This window comes from Linepithema humile, chromosome 3, assembly GCF_040581485.1.
Source record: "Linepithema humile isolate Giens D197 chromosome 3, Lhum_UNIL_v1.0, whole genome shotgun sequence".
NCBI lineage: Eukaryota > Metazoa > Arthropoda > Insecta > Hymenoptera > Formicidae > Linepithema > Linepithema humile.
Window position 1 is genome coordinate 31,523,149 of NC_090130.1, and position 15,924 is coordinate 31,539,072.

The 15,924-nt window shown below is 42.8% G+C and overlaps 1 protein-coding gene across 5 annotated transcripts in view; it reads right to left on the reverse strand.

Moving 5' to 3' along the window:
* The window catches only part of PH4alphaEFB (prolyl 4-hydroxylase subunit alpha-1), a 151,772-nt gene that overhangs the window by 49,277 nt on the left and 86,571 nt on the right, over positions 1-15,924 (reverse strand). For all 5 annotated transcript variants that reach the window (XM_012363821.2, XM_067351086.1, XM_012363819.2 and 2 more), the window contains one exon: positions 9,903-9,973. The gene's annotated coding sequence lies outside the window, so the exon portion shown is untranslated. The remainder of the gene's footprint in view (positions 1-9,902; positions 9,974-15,924) is intronic.

Below are 15,924 nucleotides of genomic sequence, written 5' to 3' on the forward strand. Positions count from 1 at the left end.
AAGGGACTACGTGAAGGGTGGCGGGCTGCGAAAAACGAGAAAGAGGGTGCGTACCCTCCGCACTTCGCTCTCGCAATCTGCGACGACGTTCCGCAATCCGTGAATGTTTCGACGAGGCTTGACCCGCGCGACTCGCCGCCTCTCGTGCGCTAATAAATAATAACGACGGTTAAGGGAGACGCTTTCCGAGTGCTCCTTCATTGGCTGCATACACGAATCGCCAGACGGACGGCTAGAGAGTGAAAGAGGTATTTCGCAAACTCACGCAAAATCGCATCGGCGACGACTTGAAACATGTTAAATCAATACCACGCCGAAATTATTGAACAAACATAGTATCAATTAAAGAGTGCAAGTTGAGCGGTAACCAGGTGTCAGAAACGACGTGGTAGACTCTGGCGCACCGTTGTGAGACAAAAACACTGCTAATTTTAAGCCGGCAGAAATAGTGATTATATTTCTTGTATAAACTTTTAAGAATATTACTTATGTAATAAATATCGATTGTCTACACAATTTCTAGAAAATATTCCTGCATTTTTGACGAAAATGTAAATTTTTAAATATTTTTCCTTCACATTTAGAATATTATTCTCACCACTTGACCGGTATTCGACCTGCAATCTAAAATAAACCGTCTTAATCGAGCCCTGTTATTGCGACAGCGACCTGTGTCCTCTCTTACATACATATGTTGATAACAAGGTCTTTCGTGGTCCTAATACGACGTCGCCGGGATCGATATACACCCTCCTATCGACTATTCCGAGGCCGCCGACGGCCTACCGGCGGATTCCACCGGAAATGACTGCTCCTCGTGCGTGTTCCGGCATTCAGGCAAGCCGCGGGCGCCGCAAGATTTATCGCGGATTCTCGTGCCGCGATCTCGTTGCCGAACTGGTTAGGTTACGGATCTCTACCGAGCGACCGTACTCGCGAGCCACGATCCCGCCGCAAAGTGCAACGCTGCACCCTCCAGTCACGCTCCATTGAAACTCCCGACAATGGGGATTATATTGTTAATTAAAGCGAATCCATTGCTGGATCAAATGATAGCGATAGTCGCTGTTCCTTTCGCGCGTCGCACGCTACCGGCTTATTTAGAGCGGTCGCATAAATTTTCGCGCGCGTACAACGCACGGCGAGGGATGCATTCTCTGATCAATCCGGAAATCTTTCCGCGCAAACATTGTCATTTTTTCAACAACGCCAGATTATTGTAATAATATCGAAATTGAATTCTAACTTTGTTTTCAATGCTGATATAATTCCATTCAAATTCTAATTCCGCTTTATTTCCACCTGCGATAATTTTGCGTAAAATAAAGGATGTAGATATCCATACGTTTGATGTAAATTAACGCTAATTACGGTGTAAATTAATGCCAACATGATTGGCATAAATGCCGTAACGATTTCCGATAGATAGAACTTTTGGGAACGAAACGTTTTAATAAAGATTCCTGGGATAAAAAGGTAAATTAGATAAGGAGAGAGAGAGAGAGAGAGAGAGAGAGAGAGAGAGAGAGAGAGAGGCTGCTGGGAGAATGGAACAATTCCGAGTAGTGCCGGCGCGGTATCTGTTCTTTCGTTGTTCGTCTTAAATTCGGACGAAGGCGCGATGAGCTTCGTTCGAACTTCCGGTTCTTGCGCCTGATTAAGAGCTACGAAAGAACTGAACCCGCAGACACGAAAAGTGAAGGCAGATAAATCAGATCTTTCCGCCATCCAGATGGAATTCTTTATTCTCATAATATTCGAATTCTTTGTTCTCGCAATATTCTAATTCTTACCTTACGCTTTTTTGTTATATATCTACTTAATGTTAAAAATTCCCGATTAAAATCTAGTCGGACATTTATCCATTGCTATTCGCGATGAGCTTCCATCTTCTACTATTAAATATTGAACGAATTAAATATCAATGTAAAATAAAATCTATCCGAATCTAATATTTTTTTAATTGGAATTATCAATTTCTCAATTTATAAATTATCACTATCTGAACATTCTACAGAATAAATGAGACCTGCAAAATCTATTTAAAAAATGTGTGATTAGTATTAAAATTGAGAATGTAGTATTAGCCATAGTGTAGTCTTAGCAGTGTGAGATGGTGAAATAAGCATGATTGCACACTTTCCATTCAAAATGGAGATTCTATGATTCTCTCCTTCATCCCTCGTTGGCAACCTGCATAAAATGCTGAATTGGCGCCATTCGCGCGTCCAATTTATTATCCGCCACCATCCAACGAGCCTCAACCGCAGGCGGGCTCCTTTCTCTATCAATCGTCGGTCAGATTTTCGAACTCGAATCCTCCCTCACACCCATCCGCCTGCGTATAAGCCCGCGGACTCGACCGGCACTGAATTCCCTCGTATTCCACGGCGTTATCAGCGGCGGGAATAGGGTATCTGGGGATCGTTTGTCAATGCGCCAGCATTATGCGATCGTGCGAAATCTATGGCCGGAGAAAAAAATGTGCTGAATTTTAAGCGTGCCGAATTTATCAACGACCGCGGCACGCACAGCACTTTCTCATTTTATACAGAGTGTCTCGCAACGATTCACGATTTTAATCTTAATGATGTTCTGACGAATGATGCGATGGCGGATTTCGGATGAAAATACCATTAGGAAAAGAAGATATTTGATAACTGAATAAATGTTTCCTAGAAGTACATATATTTTATCCAAAAAATCTTTTTTAATCTCAATCGTTAAATTTGACAATTTCTTTTTAGATTTTAATTTTCAACTTTTTATGCAAAATATTTGTTTCTTTCTAATAAATATTTTTTAGGGTATTAATTTTGTAACTCTTTACGAGAATTACTAGAAACATAGAATATCATCAGATTATAAATATACATACATAAATTTACAAATTTTGTTCAAGTCTTCGAATTTTGTACAGTTTTTTTCTGAGCTCTTTAAGTTAGCAAATTATCCCTCTTCGTTGCGGAGACTAAACGTGTCAAGAATTCCGTCGCAAAGCCGCGCAAGTACGAAGTGTTAGCAACAACATTCTAAGTAGTAAAAATGGCAGGTTAATATCCGAAAACTCGGATTTTCTTCTCCAGCAAATCCCCAGCAGTGCGAGCTCGTATTCCGTTCCCGAGCGGTTGGGCTTTCGTAAAGCTCCCGAAACACTAAAAGGAACTCCGTTATTTTCAAAGTTTTAATGCTCGGGTCCTCCGCCTACATGCTTAGTCCTCTACTCTCCTCCTCTCTCTCTCTCTCTCTCTCTCTCTCTCTACAGCTTTCTGTCTCTCTGGAGGAACGTTCCGAGATAAATAAAGAGCGGAGGAGAGGGATAGAGGAAAATGGGGGCAGCGGTGAGACACATCCTCGACGATAGTACGTACAAAGTAACCGAAGCGCGCCGCTGCTATTTCTTTCGACTTTTCCCGAATGCGAGTCTCGAGTGCGGCGTCACTTCCGGTAACGCGGAAACTCATTTTCCGCATCGGCGATCCTCGAAATTGTCGCGATGCGTAGAGCAGAGACGAAACAGACAACTAACTACTTCCTGCTCCTCCTTTTACGCGTTTTCAATGTGACGACTCCGGCCGTTTTGCGTTACCGGCCAGAGTTCATAAAAATTCATGAAACGAGTTTTTATGCATCGGCCCGAGGTCCATCGTGGAATTTCGACGGACGTTCGCGGCGAGCAAAAAAATGACCGCCCTTCGTCGCAGAATTGTCCATGTAGCATTTCTTCCTTTATTTATTTACATTTACATATTTTTTTCTATTAGTAGAATCAATTCATAATGCTGTACGTGATTTGAATATTTAATATCATTGTATCGCATTCTCTATTATTGCATTTAATGAGAGCTGTGCAGCGCTAGATTGAAAAATGTTACGAAAATGCAGCCAAAAATTTTATACGTCTGCGTCAAAATGAAAAAAAAGATATACCATATATATTTTCAACTTTCATAAATTAAAACGTGATGTATGAAAATGAGGCTTTAGAATATATATGAATTACTAATGTGTATTTTGAAATAGTAAAAATAGTTCTCTCTCTCTCCTTCTCACTACAAAACCCGAATTATTCCGCTGCGAGTCATGACAGAGAGAGAGAGAGAGAAAGCTTCTATAAAAACTGCAAACGTTTCGCAAATGCGCGAAAATTTCTGCTTTGCCATGGAAATCGGGTCCATTTATCTATCCTTTAATTTTGAAAAAGATTCGATAAGGGCGCAAGAGTGAAGACTAGCCATCATAAATCGAGGTGATACTCCGTCCCCGGTGTGCACGCTTATATATCACGTGTGTTCTGTAAATTCCGGTAATGCCGCCGAGGAACCGTTAGTCAAATCGAATCTGATCGTGTTACTTTCGCGACCGCACGACCTCAGGGCGTTGTTACTCTTGTCGCGAATCGCGTCTTATCGATATCTCTGACCCCGATAAATCGAGAACAAGGATTCCCATCTCTTCCTCCGCTCGGTGACTGAAACTCACACGTCGCGTATGAGCAATAAATCAGTGCAAAAAGCTATTTAAAAAAAAAAATATCGCAAACTCTGGAGAATTATCATTGGTACATATGTATGTATGTATGTATGTATGTATATGTTGCACACATTACTGCACACATTTAATAACAGAAGAAATATTTTTCAATATTTCATCGATATGCGCATATGCTACACCTGTGTAGTGTCGCACTACAAAGTTTTTTTGTGAAAAATCTGTAATATCTTTTTAAAAGTCTATTATTTCAATCGAGTGGAGCGAGGAGTATACGTTTCGTTGCCATAGTGTTAATAAAAGTATATTAAAGCGTAGACAAACGTAAAATTATGATTCTCGCCAACTGTTTTTTTCACGTGCTGATTCCACATAAAATTCACATTTTCCGCGCGGTACGCCGACATGCTCGACGAAAAATTAAAATTAATTTTAATTCTCCCTTTTCCAGCAGCCTCCCTAAGTTTTTAATATTCGGTTTAAATGCAGCGGATATTTTTCCACCGCGCTCTTCATTCATCCGATACTTTTAATACATTCGTATGTCGCTCATCAGACAAACTGCGCTGGAAACAAGGAAAAATAGACGCCTATATTTCCGAGCATCTAATTATTACTTTTCATATTCCGCTGCTTTTCGCAAAAATGCGCTTCTTCTAGCGCCAACAACGACATGCACCATCGAAAAACGAAGATATTCCAAATGAAATTCCTTCATTATACGAATCACTTTGCTTCATCCGCATTATTTTTATCGCTGCTTTTCGCATGCACAGTTTTATTCAATAGAATGTAAGTTGATCAACAGCAACACATAAAACAAATTCAATGTTGCTGTTCATTCCTGTCCCACGCAATGATGACGTTAATGCACTTATCAATATATACTTATACACAGAAATCGTGCAATTTATCTTTCTTGGAAAAATTACATTGCACAAAAAATTACATTGTTCCTGGTAAAACAATGGTTATGCGAATGAAAACACAACGCAGAGAAGAGTTTTCCTTTTTTCTTCTCAAATTGGGTGCTTTCAGCGTGCCATTTTGTACCGTGGCGTAACAAAATTTCTTGTCGCAAAGTGCCCGTACGTTAAGGTTGGGTGGGTCCGACTTTATAGGTAGTCACATACAAGGTACTTACCCGGAAAGCGAGTGGAAAAAGAGCATGTGGAGAGGTAATTAACAAGTTTTTTAATATTCAATTACCGCACGCACACACTGACATAATCAATTTTTCTTTGTAAAACAGGATGAATTTGCTTTGCTGATGCTAAGTTGAAACAGAATTTTTCAAATCAGTAGCAACAATTAGCCGTGAGAATAGCAACATAAAATGCTTACTATATTAAGCGTAGATACGTTAAAAATAGAAAAAATACTGCTACGTGAAGACATTAACATAATAATATAAGCGCAACAGTAAAAAGAACATCCGTAGACTGTACGTATACAATTCTTTAAGAAAATAATTTTATCGATTATGTTTTCAACAATATCTCCTACAATTCTTTTCACAATCAAATTATTTCGTCAATAATCTTAATATAATATCGGTTCAAAATTCAATCTGAAAAAAAGCTGTTATTACAAGAGCATAAGAGGCATATTTTGCATTATCAACAGTTACAAAATGCTATTATCCGGCCTGCTTTGAACTTGGCATTACGTTATCAAAGAAAATATATAATACGCTGCGGCCTAAGGCTTTACATAATATCGCTACGACGCTATGAGGCAGGCAAAATGGAGATGGAGAAGAATCGGGACAGGGTGGAGGCGGAATAGTGGGAAGCGACGTGGAAGTCACGTAGGCCGCTTTGGTCCGACGATGATGACGGAGGCTGTTGCTGCTGTTGTAGCAGTCGTCGAGACATCGAATTATCGCCAAGTTTCCGACAACGTCGGAATACGAATGAATGTAGCGGGAAGCGTGCGATACACGGAGATGAATGGACATTCAGGCGAAAAATAGCTCGCGAACGGCGGCTCTCTTCGTTCAACCACGTGGCATTCTACGACTAATCGTCCAACGAAATTCATTTACGAATATTAACTTTCGACTGTCGTGACGAGAGTCATACGAGAGTACTAACGTGCCGTAGGCGTCTATGACACACAATTTCTCAATTTTAGAACACTATTGGTCACTCTATTAGGATCTAATTGACTGCAGCCTTTAGAAAGCGCGGTGAAATCTTGACGATTCTATTCTTTGTGGAAAATCAATGTTCCGTGTACTTGGAAAGTTTAAATAATTTCTTTAGCACCTTCTTAAATTTTAACAAACTCTCTAAAATAAATTTTGCATACAAAATTCGTTGGAAAATATATCAATAAAATTTGAGACATCTATTCGTAAATAAATAATTAATTCTTAATGCTAATTAATTAATTTTATATTCCAGAATTGTGTATACTTGTTTGTTTGCAAGTGCTTAAAAAATTGAAAAAAAAGATTTTAGAAATTGCAGATCAGAGACTCTCATGATAGTCAAACGACTTAGACTTCTAGCCTTAGCGCAGATATTTTTACAAGTATTATTATACGGGATTACTTTGCCAGACGAGAAGAATACGACGCGTGTTGCACGTAAGCGCATCATAACGTGCGACGTGGCAATGAATTTAGCGGCATAGAATTGAAAGCGTAGAGGAAGTCGCGCGTGGGTGCAACGATTGGATTAATTTATCGCCCGGCAGCATTATCCAGTCTCCCAAGATTCGAAAAGAGAACGACATTTCTGTCGCTGTGTACAAAGTTGTAATACGTAAGACGAAAACCTGCAAAAATATTTAGCTTCGCGCATTTCCATTTGTTACATAATTTCCACACGATATTGTAAAGTAGAGCGTATTCACAAGTGTGCTCGTGTATGCTCGAAAGTGTTTCAATATCACCATTATTACATGCGAATAGAAATGACGTACTCTTTTCTTTTATGGTGATTTCAAGTGATTAGAACTTTAAATTTTTCACACATAAAGTACGCAATAAGAAAACTCAATAATCAAATATTCAAATAGATATCTCGAATAAAGGATCTCAAAACTCGAATTTCTTTGACACGTTCAAGTATTTACAACGCTGCTAAAAATACTAATTCACACGATCGGATAATTCCGACAAAGAAAGAGTGCACGATCGTTTGAGATTCTCGGCACGCGGCCAAAATTTTCTCTCTCGTCAATGGTCGCGCTTGCGAATTCAGTTGCTGCGCCTTTTCGGTCATTCACATCTTCAGACGCCTCTTCTTTCCTCGCGATTCCGCGTGCCGCCGCATGGCCGCGCGAGAAACACGCGTTATCGTAATCTGCTTTCCGAGCGTATCGCGTCGTCCTCTCTCTCTCTCTCTCTCCCTCTCTTGGCGTAACGTAATCTTCGCCTCGTCTTTCCGGTCACGTCGAGAGAAAAAAAAGAAGAGAATTCGAAAGCAGCAGACGCGCCTCCGCTCGTACGTCGTTCGTGTTGTTCGATCCCGAGATTGAAAATTCCGTCTTGCCGCTCGTCTCGCGTTCCACCGATTCAAAATCCGGAAGAAACTATTTGCAAGTTTAGGGATTCCTGCCGCGACTAATCTTACGACTGTCAGTTACAACGTCGTCGATGGATATCCTATGCACGGTATTCACAGTTGATTGTTGTTGAAGGAATAATGATGTAACTTCGGAAAACAATTATTCGCCATCTGTATTTTTCCATTACAAAGATTCTCCGGTAATTTTCTGTTCCGCGAGACTTTACTGATTACACTGCTGCTTATTTGCGGATGAATTATCAAGCACACACACACACGCGCGCGCGCGCGCACACACACACACACACACACACACACACACACACACACATGATTACCGATTATTTCGACAAATTAGATACTTGTCCGAGCGGGAAGTCGCACCGGCACGAATGCATTTTGCGGATCTCTCCCGTCCGTTTAATTGAAAGCCTAGCCGGATGACTTTCGACCGTTACATCATTCGATTACGCATATTAAAGTGACGGATCGACGGCGGTAAACAACGCGATGCAACACAACCGGCCGCGACGACCGCGCGCATACCAACCACTCCGGCCGCTGGCCGATATTACATTTGATCCGATATCGCATTTCGTCCAATTACGGGTGCACTCTAATTTACACCTCCTCTCTACGCCCTCTCGCCGGCAAGCCAACAAAAACCGTCCTTGTGGCTGCCGCGAAATGAACTATCGATTTTACATTAGTTATATAACGCGGTGGTTGCGCGCGAGAGACAGAGACAGCTCCGCGATGTCAGTTTCGCGTTTTGATACACGCGCGCGCCTATATTTTGGTAAACATCGAAAGATGAATCGCCATCGAGCATTTCCAACGGCGGATAGCGGCACGGCTATCAACCAATCGATTGATCATCGATGTTGCGCATATTTCGATCGATTCTCTGATTTTTTTATATTCGCGCTTTTTCGCGGATAGCCGATCACGATGGCGCCAACTTAATTCGGATTGTCGGTGCAACACTCGTGCCTACATAACGCTGCGCGATGCAACGGTTTTTCTCAATGCCCTTCTCTATTCATTAAACCTACTTGAATGCAACAATTTTTTATTTTGCATCGGTCGGTATGAAATATCGCGCAGTCGTCGACGCGGCGGAATTGGCAAGTTTCCTGCAAATTAAAGCGCGCTCGACGGCGCGCCAAGTTTAACCGGACGTGCGTGAACAAACAGAGATAACTATAACGATGCTCGGCCAAAATGCGAGGCGGCAGGGAGGAGGAGGAGAGGGAGAAATGGGAAGGCAAAAGCAACGGAGCAGGAATTACACGCGCGGAAGGGGAGGCGACGGAGGGATGCCGTCGGTGAGATAATATTTATTATCCCGCGGCGTCGTTTACTGTCGACGATTATACGCCAGTTAAAATCCGAAATTACGAGCAGCCGGCTCATCGATGGAGGAAAACAGAAACTGTATGCTTCCGGTAATGGAATGCGCCGAGTTAAATCGACGACGCAAAAGCAACGCGAACATTTTTCCGAGAGGGGGAGGATGGGTTAGTGCCGCGCGAGAATAAAACAACTCCGCTCTCTTCTCGCATGCCGAACGATTGGCGAAACGCCGTGTTTACCGTAGCGATAAATCGATACACTGATTGTTACGCTGATTAATACGCGGCGCGCCAGATTCCGCGGCTTTAACTTCAACGACGAATTAACGCCGATATCTCTCTCTCTCTCCCCCCCGATGAGTTCGGGTGGTAAATTTTTCAGATTATCATTTAGCGCACAATCTTCATTTTCGCGCACAGCATTAAATATAGTAATTTAAATCCCGCGATGAATATGTCTCACATACGATTTATGTTACTGTACCTACTTATTAAAAGTTTGTATTGTACTTTTACATTGCAAAGAAAACGTACGTACCTCGTTCTTGTGGCTGCTAAATATTTTTCCTCCTCCTGCGTTACTTCTGCGTTGTTTTCGGGAAGCAAGGTCTGAAACAGAAAAATTATATAAAATTAGCATATATTCTTGCTTTTTTTTCTCTCCGCGTAATTTGTCAGTATGAATTATTTCTCGATTAATGACGAGATAAAAACGAGACGAGAATAAATATTGAGATGTAAATTTGCATATCAGATTCCAAAAATACGAGCCCTGTCGGGCGCGCCATTGAACTGAATAAAAAGCAAATTATCCCAATATATTTGCGGAAATCCCTCAAGCTTTTTTCCCACTCTCCACCCTTCGACAAAAACAGCGCACATGCGGTTGTAATTACTTTTTCCCTACGCGGACTCTTCTCTCTTTGCAGAATTTCCTTCTCCCTCTCGCCGTGCTCTCGTTTCCCGTCCCGTGCTCGGCGAAGAACGCGATTTGTACGGAAATTAGAATGCTCGCGCGATAAGAGATTGCACGCGTATTCATCACCGGATCGTGGTGAAATCCACGCGGAAAGACGCGTCGCTGGAACGGGATGGAAGTGCGTCTATACCGCCGTAAACGCATATCCGTGCGGTAAAGAAGAAAGGAAAAAGAGAGCAAAAGAGGACGGAAGGGTAGGTACCCGGGTGGGTGGAACATTTGTCAATGTTGCGCCCTTACCTTGGCCGAGACGGGAGGAAGAGAAAGGATGAGAAAGAGAGGGAAAGAGAGCAAGACAGAAACGTACGACGCTTACATACACGCGAACGGTGTGTACGCGCGCACTCCACGTACGGTACAGAGCTTTTCAACGAGGTCCCTTGAAATATGGGATCCGCTGGACAAAGCGGGACCCTCTCTCCCTCTCTTTTTCTCTCTTTCTCCTTCCCCCCCCCCCTCTCTCCCTCTCTCTCTCTTTCGGGTTCCCGCGGGACCTCCTGATAACCCTCGAAAGTGAATGTAGTCTGGCGCTCGGGTTCTGGCCGGGGAGAGAGAGCAAAACATCGCGTGTGCTCCAACGCAGCGCGCACAGCCTCCGGGGACCAGTCAACGGCGGCGGCGGCGGCGGCGGCGGCGGCGGCGGCGACGGCAGCGGCGTCGACCGGATGTGATATATACCGCGCGTCTGGTTCTCTCGCTACTTTTCCGCGGCAATCGGTTACTTTCATGGGAAATTAACCGCCGTTTTTCTCTTTATTTTTTTCCCTCCCTTTTTCTTTTCGATCCAAGTCACCGTCGTCGATGCCGCCACCGCTGCCACCGCCGCCGCCGCCGCCGCCGCTGCCGCACCGGTGGCTCTATCGCCCACCGATGTGACCGGACTGCGGGTGTCACAATGGCCGGCCATTGTTTCCGACCATTGTCGATACCTACCCGGTTAAGCTGGCAGTCTAGCGGCCGCGCAAATCGGATCCGGGCGTGTGCCAACAATGACCGCTATTTGGCCACTAATTTAGTGCGCCGTTCCCTGTCATCGCGGGAAATTATATCACGAGAAATTATGTCTAAACTTTAGGCCGCGATCGGACCGTGATATGCGGCCTGAAATTTTGTCTCGCAATCAATTTCATCAACGGCGGTAAAAGGAAATTTATTCGTTCTTTAAACTGTTTATATGCTAAAATCAGATAGAACAGTGAGTTTAATTACCGAGCAAACTCTCGTGTTTAACATTGCGAATTAACACCGGCGGCGCCTCGCGGACTTTTGTTTGTATGGGGAAAAAGCTCTATCATCACAAAAGTTTGAGAACCGCTGATTTGTGAAAACTTTCGCTGTAAACGATAACGACGCGGACGCTCTTCGACTGGCGCGAGCGCCTTTCGGCGCCCCGGAAGATCGGCGATTGAATTTTACAACTGTATAAATACGGCGACGAGTCGTCAAGCGAGAACATTTCTTGAGTTTACTTCTCTTTTCTCCCGTTTTCCTTTCTCTCTCTCTTTCTCTCTCTTTTTGTTTGCCCCAAGCGAGGAGACGGCGACGTCAGGGGCAGGGGGGCACGAAAAAGGAGGCATTTTCTCGTTGCAAGATTTACGACGTCCAAGTATCGACGAGAGGCGAACGAGCGCGGAGCTTCGAGGAGTTTCCCAGTCTGAATCGCCGGAAAATCGACGGCGATGCCGACGAGAGTGTCTCTGTATCTATTTTCCTGCCGGCCGTCCGTCCGTCTGTCCGCCCGTTCGTTCCTTCCTCCGGCAATGGCGAATCGTTCACGAGCGCGCGCGGGGTTAATTTTTAAAGTTCCAGACGAACGAAACGACCGGGGACTCACGTTTCGAGCTCGTGCTCGATTTTATGAGAAACGAGGATTATTGATTGTTCGCGATCGTTCATCCGATTCCAACTCCGGAGGCGGAGACTCGTGAGTTAATCATTTCAAATCAAATCAAAAATCGTAACGTCTGCAAGTATGACTTAAAATTTATAAGTCATCGTAATACGTATTGTAATTAAAAATATGCGTTATACTATTAATTAATTATGGGTACTACACATTTTTTTTCAAGCGAAATCTTGTCAAGTTGTCTGCTTTTAGACTCAAAGAATTTATATATCTAATACAATATAAAAACTTTAATGAATAATAATATTAAATTTTTTAAATATATAAAACAGTGATTTTTATTTATAAAAAAAAATGTAAATAAGTAATCTTGTAATGTGTTATTAATATGTTCTCGTTTGCATAATAAATCGTTTCAATGAAGATCTCGTTAAAATTCACCGTGGATTAAATTCATAATGATATTAGAGACAGAAAAATCCCGTTTACGTTCGACAGTAGGAGTATCAAAGCACGACGGAACTGACGGAATTTTTTTTAAGATGACACGTTTGAAAAGTTCGATATCACAATGCGTATATCCGTGCTCCGTATATTCCGCGCGGTTAAGAGAGAAAATCCATCGCATATCCGCCGCCGCGATTCAGCTCACATTTCCGCTTTTCTTCCTCATCGGCTATAACCCAGGTTAATTTTAAAAAGCCCGAGACGAACGAATCGTTCGATTCCCCTCCTTCTTTCTCTCCGCGCCACCCTAAAGCTCAATTTCACGTTAGAATTATCGATTGTATGCGATCGAGTTTCGTCGAGTCGAGAACTCCGACTTATACAACAAGGTGGAAGGAGCAGAAGGTAGAATGACAAGGATGAAGGACGAGAGAGAGAGAGAGAATGAGGAGGGAGGGGGGGAGTAAAGCGAGAGGGAAAGTGTATGTGAGAGAGTGAGAGGCGTTGAGGGTTGAACGAACCAGCCCGAGCACGTTTTACAAGACGCGACAAACTTTATTTACCTGAAACTTGGGCTTTCAATCTTGCTAGAGTCTACCTCGGCAATGTCAAATACGAATATTGATTATGGCGACGAAAATTGATTATAGTAGGATCGTGGCGAACGGAAACTTTTCTAATGAATGCGCAACATCAGCGGTGCCGAATACGTGGCGTTATCTGCCACTGCTTGGAATTCTTACGTCGTTAGAAAAGCATGTTCCACGTAAAACGCCAATCGATTTTTATCAGCGAGCAAAGTGTTCTCTAGAAAAAAAGAAAGACGCACACTCCGGAAGGATAATACTGCAAGGACTTCGCTATCAGGATCAAGCGCGACGATGGATTTACGGTGCTCGAGTGGTCCTTTACGGTCGAGCTAGCAGAGTCTGTCTAGGATGCTGCTGAGCCCCGGGGCGAGGATTGTTCAGCTAGTGTCACGAGAAGCGATTTAAGCTCGATCCTAGCCGTGGATTACCGCGAGATCCTTCGACCCGGACCAAAGCGAGTTAGGATTACAGACCCTCGTTTGATGCTAAACTCGATCCACACGCTCGACTCCTACCACCGCGTCGGACAGTACCGATTATCCTCGCGCCATTTTGTCGCGGTTCTCTCGGGTCATTTAGATATGCAGCATCGACCACTAATTTCTTAGCACTGAGAAAAATTTCATTTCGGCATTCAATTTCGGCATTCATTTTCAATTTCAGAATAACCTATTGGTCAACCGTTGGACGAAAAATTTGTACTTTTTTAATTATACAACATATTTTGAATAATAAAAATAGATAGAAAGTCAAAACATGATGTGTATATAAATATACAAATAAATTCAAACATTTTTAATTAAAAAAATTATATATAAATTTTTTTAGCTTTATTATTAAATATAAACAATTTAATAGATGATCCATTAAATTGTTTTTGTTTTTTTATATAGCAAATAATCATTTCAGAAAAATATTTGCCGCACGCGGCTTGTACGAGTCTTCGAGAAAGTGAAAACGTTCGTGAAAAAACAAAATGATTGTAGCAAATTGAGCCACTTTACTATATATATATATATATATAAATGGAATATCTACCTTTCCTTGCGTCATTTCTTTCCCTCTCTCATCAGAGAGTTCGCAGTAATATTTTATCCATCCACTTCACCTTTTCGGAACCGTGTAATATTACGCGTCAAAAATAAATCGCGGACGTTACGTTTCAGCTGGTTGTCCGGAATAAGAAAACCGACGAGGAAATTCAGCAATCAAACGTGGAAATCTCTCGGGCAAATATTTTCATTTGTTCGCAAGTGGCGGTCGGAAATTGGGGCGGTTGAATAATGACTGCGCGGATCAAGCAAACGTGAGGAAAAATAAATATCCGAGAAAGGATGGATTAGGTCGGGGATAGAGAGAAAGAGACGGACAGATGTGAAGGAAAGATTCGAAGGAAAGTAAAAGAACGCAAAAAAATCAGACTTCCATTTGTATGTACAAATGAAGTAGACGTATAAAACAGAAGAGAAATGAAAAGAATAAACTCGCTCGACCATAAATCGCGTACATTGTACAGCGAAATCACGTCCATGAGCAAGAAAGTAAAATTCCACTTCGAATACAATACTTTATACGGATTTTAATACATCACGTAATTACCGTCTGTTGAAATTCCGTTTTCACCACGCCCCTCTATTTGTTTTCGCGCGAAAAAAAAGGAAACGTGATTTCCGCCGTATGATCGTAAAACGATTTATCCTGCCGCCGTAGCAATTAATTAAGTTGCCGCGTCTCTCCAGACGTCGCTGGTGTAATTTAACGTAGGTCCCCGGTGACTGAAAGCTAGCTCGTGAGCCAGCAACGAAATTATTGTCGCTCGCGACGACGAATTTCATCGGCCGCGTCTAATTGGGAAAACGACGCGGCGGGCGATGAATACGCTGCCCTCCGTAAATTGTATTTCAATCGGTTTCCCATATGCGTAAACTTTGCGGCATTAAGCTAAAATTAACGCGCAAACGAATATCCGATACACTGCAATGCGAAACTTTCTCCGAATTTAACCGTTAAATGAGCATCGAGATCATAATGATGACATATTACCACATATGCGAGAGAGAGAGAGAGAGAGAGAGAGAGAGAGTGTGTGTGTATGTGTGCGCGAGCGATGACTTTAAATGATGATTTTAATTAACCGAGTTCGAGTAAATTTCTCCTTAATTAAAGTACCGGCGCGCTGATAGTTCTCAAGTTACAGGCGATTAAGAGTAAAGTTATCGACCGCGGGACCGACAACTGTACGACTCACGCGCTAAGAATTTTTAATACGGGAAACTTGATAAAGTATTTTCATTGTCGATTTGCTCGCGTAGCGCGCGCGCGCGCGGGGGACACAGGCTGGTTTATCGTTTCCGCGCAAGAGAGCGCATCAGATAATTTAAAGTGGTACACCCGGTAAGCGGGGCAAACGACTTTATCGGGATGGAAGACCTCTTCCTCATTTGCATCAGAATCGGCTCCGCTATAAATATCCGTAATTCTCAAGATCGCGTAGCCGAGGCGGGTGATTAATTCGCTACACGCGCATTCGTGTAAAGTGCACACGATGCGCCCTGACGCGGAGTAAATAAGTGCCCCGTCGCGCATGAAACGTGCATCACATCGCGATGGATCGCGAATTAATTAAAATACTTGGCTTACAGTGTGTCTCGTGGCTAAATACGGCAAGGTGCAATGTGTAACATTCAACAAGACAATA